The sequence below is a fragment of the Prionailurus viverrinus genome, chromosome A3 (genome assembly GCF_022837055.1).
Source record: "Prionailurus viverrinus isolate Anna chromosome A3, UM_Priviv_1.0, whole genome shotgun sequence".
Taxonomy (NCBI): domain Eukaryota; kingdom Metazoa; phylum Chordata; class Mammalia; order Carnivora; family Felidae; genus Prionailurus; species Prionailurus viverrinus.
Window position 1 is genome coordinate 94,753,318 of NC_062563.1, and position 8,948 is coordinate 94,762,265.

An 8,948-nucleotide genomic window follows, 5' to 3' on the forward strand; every position below is an offset into this window, starting at 1 on the left:
TTTCCCAAGGTCTTTAAGAGCAGTTACTTTCTCATTCATTTATTCATTCATTTATTTTTTATTTATCCAACAAATATTTATTAGATGCTTCCTATATGCCAGGCACTGTGTTAAGTGTTGTAAATACAAAGATTAATATGTCACAGTTCCTGCTCTCAAAGAGTTCACAGTGTGTTATGAGAGACAACTATAACCAAAGAATGATAAGTACAGTGGAATTAGAGGGATGAGGGTAGAAAGTGGCAGCAGGAAGTGGAAAAAAACTGTGATTAACTCTGCTAGGGCCTGAGGATATCAGGGAATGTTTTAGAGATGAGGACCCTCTAAAGCATGGTCACACAGATGAGTTTTTAAGATTAGAAATGGGGGGAAATGTTGGGATTAACATGTGTATTACAATTAGAGAGTTGTACATAATTCTGATGGAACTGGAAGGAAAAAAAGTATAACTTGAAAGTGCTGATGAATAAGATTGAGGAGATGAATAAATGAGGGATGTTCTTATGTGTAAAGGTAAGGAGTTCAGATACTGTTCTAGAGGAGATGGAAAACAATTGGTGGGCTTAATTGGAGGGGGAGGTGTAATATATATAATTTTTTTATTTTTTTTATTGTTTTAAACTTTATTAATGTTGAGAGAGTGTGCACAAGCAAGGGAGGGGCACAAAGAAAGGGAGAGAGAGAGAATCCCAAGCACTGACAACAGAGCCCAAAGTGGGCTCAACCTCACGAACCCACAAGATCCTGACCTGAGCTGAGATCAAGAGTCGGACGGTTAACTGACTGAGCCACCCAGGCACCCCAAATTTGTACTTTTAAAAGGTTGTTTTCATGAAAGTTTTGACCAATTCTGGACTCAGAACAGAGACCAAAATCTTAGATCTTGGGGGTCTTTCTCGTGCTTACTTTTTATTACATTTCTATGAAATTCAACATTTTTTTAATCATTGTAACAGTTTTCATTTAATGTCATATAGAAGATTACTTTATTCCTGCATCTTCTCAATTGTTTCTTCCTTATATTTGCCCTTTTCCTTTCCTACTTGGCGAGATTTGCCTTTGCATTCAAGGATCTTTTTGCGGTCTTTGCCCAGTTTTGGTCTAGTGATAATCACCTTGCTGGTGTGGATGCCCACGTGTACAGTTGTGCCATTGGCCTTCTCTCGCTGTACTCATTCAATGTAGATGACGTATTTCCTCCTGTAAACCTGGACTACTTTGCCAATTTGCTGATCTTTGTAGTGTCCTCACACAACCTGTACTTCATCGTCCTTCTGGATGGGCATGGATTGAATGTTGTACTTCTGTCGCAGCTCTTTGGAAAGAGGGGAAGACATAATCTTCCTGCGAATGTGGGAAGGTGCACTGAAATGCCTTTTACGGTTCTTGCTCCAGTCAGAGGTCACAAACAGATTGAACTGCATGTTGGCCGCTACAGCTCCAGCAATGGCTGCAAAAGGGAAGCGAAATTCATCATTATTAATACAAGTCTTTTACTGTAGATTCTGTAAACCACTCTTTTTTAGATCTCACACTATATCTGAGCATCTCACTGTTTCTCACTTTCATTCAATGGTTCTTCCAATAATAAAGGTAAGAAACAAGAAGACTTTAATGAAAGTAATAAAAATAGGAATATTGAATAACAGGACAAATAACAAGAGGTTATTGGTTCTCTTTGTGAGATTCTAGTCAATGATTGAAGTTAATTGCATTATGTGCAAGACTAATTGCAAGTTTTAAAATAAAATTTGCAAGAATATTGACCTTTGCCTGTTTTAAGTATTTCAACTTTCACAATTGCATTTTAGATTATAAAACATTAAACAGGGGCCATTTAGTTGTAGGTGGTCAAACTTATATTTTTACAGTGGTATCCATTTCTTTTGCATTGCAAAACAAGGTTATGATCCAGAGAAGAAATTATAAGTTCTACATTTCATTGGTATTTCATCTATTGCACGTGGCCTTCAAGAACACATTTATGTATAACCAAAGATATTTGGCTTCTGTGATTATAGCAAAAATATATTACCTTCAACAGTCTCTAAACATCAATGCCTATAGATGTTCATGCCTAGCTAATACAGATTCATCTGAATAATGGGCATTTAACCTATAATAGCTTACCCAAAACTGTCTTATGGATTTGATAAGAACAGAAATGAACAAAATTATTTTTTAATAGTTAAACATTAATTAGGCCACAACTTTAATTTTAATAAATGCATGCGAGAAGATAAAAAAGATGGTTATAATATTTGCTTAACATCCTTCCACCTTCTACTTTAAAGTGAAGGTATCAAGAATAAGATGATTACTTGTCTAATAAAATATGCCCATTGTATGGATTTTTGTGCCATTTTATTAAATGGCACTCTTTATCCTCATTGTTCACCAACTACCTCATTAGAATTGGAGAAAAGAGAAGATTTGACCATGTAAAATTGTGAAAATTTAACAATAACAAAATATTAAAGTAACAAATGGCTTACGGATTCAAATCACCACTGATAAAAATATTTACAATAAAAGATTCAATCAAATCTATTTAGAAAACACCCAAATGAAAATGTGCAGTCATAAAACAAATCCAAAACAGCCTTTTTACATGGCCAACAAATATTTGAACAAAAATGTTTGATGGTATTAGTTATAACAATATCAAACTAACATTATTGTCTATCAGATTTGTAAAGCTGTAGAAGAATGATATGATGTGTTCTTAGTGCCTCAACACCAAACAGGTTGGATTAGAAATTGATATAACCTTACTAGAGAGAATTTTAACAGTGAATATTAAAGACTAAAGAATTCCCAAATCTCTTACTCATCAATTTTATGTTTGAGGAATCATCCTAAAGGCTGTTTTGTTTTTATTTTTTTTAATGTTTATTTATTTTTGAGAGAGCACAAGTGGAAAAGGGCAGAGAAAGAGAGGGAGACACAGAATCTGAAATAGGCTCCAGGCTCTGAGCTGTCAGCACAGAGCCGGATGCAGGGCTAGAACCCACGAACCACAAGATCATGACCTGAGCCAAAGTCAAATGCTTAATCAACTGAGCCACCCAGGCGCCCCAAGGCAGGTGTTTTAAACTGCGCAAAATATGTTAAAATTAATGTTTCTCACAGTGTTGCTTATAAACAAGAAAAAATGCCACCTAAATTTTGAACAGATTAAAACATTGTGTCATGTAATCAGTACATAATACTGCAAGTGTACATTTACCAGTTTTTACAGTTGTTTAGTGTGTCTGATTAGTAAATAAAACTGGTACTAAGTTATAGGGATAGCAAAATCTCATTTAGAATTTATTAAAATGTACGTTAAATTGTATCTACAGATAAGAATTTACTAGATATTATCTAAAATATTAAAAATGACTTTATCCGTATTACAGACTTATTGATACTTTTTCTTTGTTTCCTTTTATTGGTTGTATTTTACTGTTTTCCATAATGATTATGGAGTACTGGCAAACTTTTAGAGCACCAAAATTAATACCAAGGAAGTTAGAAAGAAAGAAGAAAGAAAGAAAAGGAACACATATTAAGGAAAAAAATAAGAAAAATAATATACCAAAATAATGCAAATGTGCCTAAGGACATTTTGGGGAATATCAATGGAAAATAGATCAAAAGGATCATAGGAATCATGCTAAAGACCACAAGACTTGACAGAAAAATCACCAATACAGCTCAGAGGTAAAATACAGCAGTGATTATGAGAATGAACCATTTTGGAAAAAAAGCCATAAAATAGTTTATGGTTAGGAAGGTTCTTATTTACTAATGGGGGGAAGAAAAAGATGAGACATCAAATTCTAGCAATGAGATTTTCCGAATAATGAGAGCTTTGCAAAATGAGTATTACAATGAAAAAGGATCAGAATGCCCACATAAGCTTTGGGGAAAAGGCACCATGCTTGAGGATGGAATGGGCTGCTGCTTGTAAGGGTGCTATAATATCATTACTTGCCTCCGAGACAAGGCAATATGCTATATGAAAGGGGTGCTACATGAAATAGGAATTAAACCAATTCCTAATTTTTCCAGACTAAGGAGCAATAACTAAAAATTAAATATTTTGTTATAAATAAGACATTTCTAAGAATTAACACTTATATAAAATAGAATGAGCTGCCTTTGGAGACGGTCGTTTTCCTCTTGATGTGCTTGTTCCAGCAAAGGTAAAGTGAATATTGTTGGCATTGCTGCAGATTTCTTTTTTAGATCAGAGTACGAATGGAGTAATTTCCACCTTTCTTCAGATTTAGAGATAGTTTAATTCGACAAAACGTATAGAAAATATTCCGATTCCAGCTTAAACTAGATTTGCTTTCATATTTCAATTCCAAAAGGCATAAAAGTCCATCCCGTTAAAGCACATGGAATAAAAAATCCCCTATTATCTTCTTAGGAAGAGCTGAGCAGTGTTATCACATGGAAAATAGAGAATATATATATATATTCTGTGTATATATATATATATATATACACAAATGTAATGTAAGCCACAATGTAATGCTAAATTTTCTAATAGCTACATTGAAAAAAGTAAAAACAAACAGTTGAAATTAATTTTACAAATATATTTGATTTATATTAAAGTATTCAAACTGTGATTATTTCCATAAATAATCAATGCATTAAAAACTACCCTCAGGGTGCCTGGGTGGCTCAGTCGGTTAGGCATCCGACTTTGGCTCAGGTCATGATCTCACAGTTCATGAGTTCAGGCCCCACATTGAGCTCTCTGCTGTCAGCACAGAGCTGCTCAGGATCCTCTGTTTCCTCTCTCTTTGCCCCTCCCCTGCTCATGCTCTCTCTGTCTCTCTTTCAAAAATAAACATTTAAAATTAAAATACCATCAAGCTGTGTTATATTAATTGTTGTACTGAATCTTAAAAATGTGATGTATTTTACACTTAGCACTTCAATTTAAACACTAAGTTTTTATTGAAATACTTGATCCACATGTAGTTTGTTTTTTGAGGTAAGAGTGCTTAATATAAGATCTCCCCTATTTATAAAGTTTTAAACACAGTGTTGTTAACTATAGGCATAATGTTGTACAGCAGTTCTCTGAACTTGTTCATCTTACATAACTGAAACTTTCCACCCATTGAACAGAAATTTCCCATTTCTTCCTCTGCTCAGCCCCTGGCAATCACCATTGTACTCTCTTTTTCTATGAGTTTGACTCTTTTTAGATCAGAAGAAAAAATTAGTGACCTCATAGATCCTTTGACATTATCTAGTCAGGGGAGCAAAAAGAAAAAGAATGAAAAGTAGTACAGACAGCTTCCTAAAAAGGATCTACATTTAGATTTCATAAATTTACAATTGGAGCAGATTGACATAACCAAGTTGTTCCCAGCTTAAAGTTTCCCAATTACTGAATTGAATATCAGTTTTTGAATTTATTTTTAAAATAATTGAAAGTAAGGGGTACCTGATGTCTCAGTCGATTGAGCCAACTCTTGATTTTGGTTCTCATCCTAATCTCATGGTCCTGAGATTGAACATTGAACACCACATTGGGTTTGGTGCTGAGCGTGGAGCCTGCTTGGGATATTCTCTCTCTCTTTCTCTCTGCCCCTTCCCCACTTGCACCCCCTCTCTCAAACATTTTTTTTAAAAAATAATAAAGTAAAATAATTCAAAGTAATTAAAATTAAAACTCAAACCTTCCATTTGCATATGTCCAAACTCATCAATTATTGTACACAGTAAGTATGTGTAATTCTTTGTATATCAATCAAACTTCAATAGAACTTTTTTTTTAATGTTAAGACTTGCAGTTGCAGTAGCCACATTTCAAGTGCCCAGTTGCTACATGTGGTTGAGTAGCTACTTTCTTAGAACAGGACTGGAAGAACCCAGTATCTTCACTGCTGAGTAAAGCCATAGGGAATTTCCCTTGGTGGGATTTTGTTGAAAACAACTGGAAAGGATAATTTTATTTTATTTTTTTAATGTTTATTTATTTTTGAGAGAGACAGAGACAGAATGTGAGTGGGTTAGGGGCAGAGAGAGAGGGAGACACAGAAGCAGAAGCAGACTCCAGGCTCTGAGCTGTCAGCACAGAGCCTGACGCGGGGCTCGAACTCCTGAGCCGCGAGATCATGACCTGAGCCGAAGTGGGACCCACAACCGACTGAGCCTCCCAGGTGCGCCTGGAGAGGATAATTTTAGAGTGGAACTACAATGACAGCCGGGAGACATTATTACAGGAACACTGAGCTCCTTCCCACTCCTCTAATAGTGTCATTTTAGCTTTTTCCTTTTATCTCAGAATTATTTATATCCCTTATTTTTGTGAAGATAATTAACCTGACCATATTTTCTATATTAGATCTATGAAATCTCTGACTTTGCCCTATCTTTTACCTAAGAGCAAACATAAAAATATGTATTATTTATCTTGTACTATGTGACTTTTATTTTATTTTATACATATAAGAAAACCATGAAGTGGGATATAAAGAAATGGCAGCACAGCAAGGTTATGCAGCTAGAAATCACCAGAACTAGAAATCAAACCTAGGTGTCTCCCACACTTAACCATGCTTAACTAGGCTCTTGATCAATACTATGTCATGATACTGGGTGGTGTAGATCATTGATCAACAATGGCCCACAAGAGAAGATACAGAGTAGATGAGGCCCTGGAGGATAACCACTAAAATTCACTCCACCTGTAACTCTCCGAGTAAAGTGTTCACTGTCCACATAAAGGAATTCAGTTGTTGTGGTTGAGCAGTGGGGGTTAGGAAATGTTTATAAATTGAATGTCTGGGCTTGCACCATAGTATTCAAGAAATAACTGAGAGTCTGTAACAAAGGAAGTTCTGTCTCCTCTGTGTTTCCTTGAGAAGAGGCCACAAGACAAGAATAATGGCAAGCTGACCTCTTTATAAGGGAAAGAAAAAAAATATATATATATGTATATACATACATATATGTATATATATGGTACATAATCACCCTCTGATCTTTCCTCCAACAAATTAGATTTGTCTCCAACAATTTGCATTACAATTATGGCAATATAAAAGCTAAAAGGAGCATTTCCTTCTCTGTTCTCATACTGTAGCCAAAAGGGCTAGCTGGGGATTTTCCTGTGGAATTTAATCTTGGTTACATATTTGTATTCCATACAAACAATTCATATTGTGGGGTTTTTTCTGGAATTGGCCTGAGAAGGGGTACTGTGGGGAAGAATTTGCCAAATACGTAAGCAGAGCCAGGTGAGGTTTGGCTTATATGAATGGAAAGCAATGACAAGACCTGATGTCCACCATGTAGGTTAGAGTCTGCTCTATGCTCACGTGAACTGTTTGGAGGTGAAGTGAATACTACTAGGAAGTGTTCGATAATTACAATAATGTGACTATTTAGTGAATTCATAGGGCAACAACTGAAACAAAAGACTTTAAATTAACTTTTAAAATGTACCTGAGTATATCTTGAATTTGATCATTTCTTGCCTATTCTACTTTAACAGCTTTACCCCAACTCATCCTTAGCTGGTCAACAGTCTTCTGAAGGAGTCTCTTTAACATCATTGATGCCCTGCACTGCTCCTTTTCCACACAGCCAGGAAGATTCAAATCAGATTAGGTGGTAGTTCAGCTGAAAACTTTTCAGTCATTGTTGATTATACTAAGCAAAATTTTAAAACTCATTGCGTACAAAGTACCCATTTACCCTCCAGACTTCATCTCTTTTCTCATCCACTTATCCCGTACCATACTTGAGTCATTATGGCTTTCCTTCTCTCATTTGAACACATTTAACTGGATTCAACCTCAGGCCCTCTGCATCTGCCATTACTTCTGATTAAACTACTCTGTTCCCACATTTTCATGTGTCCTCTTCCTCTCATCAGTCATTCTCCATTTAAATGACACCTTTTTAGCTTCTGTCTTTCTTTTTCATTGCTAAATCCCCTAGTAGGATTAACATGTATATTCTAAGCAAACTTATTTTATATAATTGTACTAAACTTATCAAAATGTTATTAGGTTAGCTGATAGGACTAGTTAAAGAAAATGGGTTTAAGAAGTTCTCCTTGGGGTGCCGGGTTGGGTTGGTCATTAACATTAAGCATCTGACTCTTGATTTCAGCTCAGGTCATGATCTCATGGTAGTGACATTAAGCCCCATATTGGGGCTTAATCTGTTTAAGATTCTCTCACTCCCTCCCTCTCTGCCCCTCCAAAAAATAATAATAAAAACAAAAAAAAGAATAAAAAGAAGTCCTGCTCCCCAGTTGTGTGTTGACTCTGGCTAGTATTGACTTGCGAGAGTCAGTTATTAAATGTTTAAGAATTTTGTGAGATAAACACAGCCATTATTAAAATATATAAACTTAGAAGTAAACAAAATATATTAAAAACAAATAAACCCACCAATGCTTAATTACTTTACTGTATTCTACTATAGTCTAGGCCAGTGGTGGTAAATGTTTTCAGTAGAGGGCCAGATAGGAAATATTTTGAGCTTTGTAGGCTATACAGTCTGCATCACAACTACTCAATTCTGTCTTTGTAGCATGAAAGCTTTCACATAGGCAATACATGAATGAATGGCTTTGGCAGTGTTCAATAAAACTTTATTTACAAAAATAAATGACAAGCCATATTTGGACCACAGCCCATCACTTGCTGATACCTCATCTAGATCCTTGAGGTTTCTTGAATCTATCACATATATGCGGTAGAAGTGTTCTAAAATGTTATGCTGCAGGACATCTCTTCCCAAATCCGTATCCTGGGGTTTCACATTGGTAGCTTGAATTGGCTATGGTGGTAGTATGTGTATATGCCTTTGAAATTAACTTTTTTAAATCATGCTGTTTATTCTCCCTCAGAGAGCTGGTTGTTAATATTTACCATCATATCATGCTTCCCTCCTAGCACAGACTTTGGCACTCTTAATTG

At 35.4% G+C, this 8,948-nt stretch overlaps 1 pseudogene; it reads right to left on the reverse strand.

Moving 5' to 3' along the window:
• Positions 1–986: 986 nt before the first annotated feature.
• On the reverse strand, positions 987–1,447 carry LOC125162464 (60S ribosomal protein L26-like; annotated as a pseudogene).
• Positions 1,448–8,948: the final 7,501 nt, after the last annotated feature.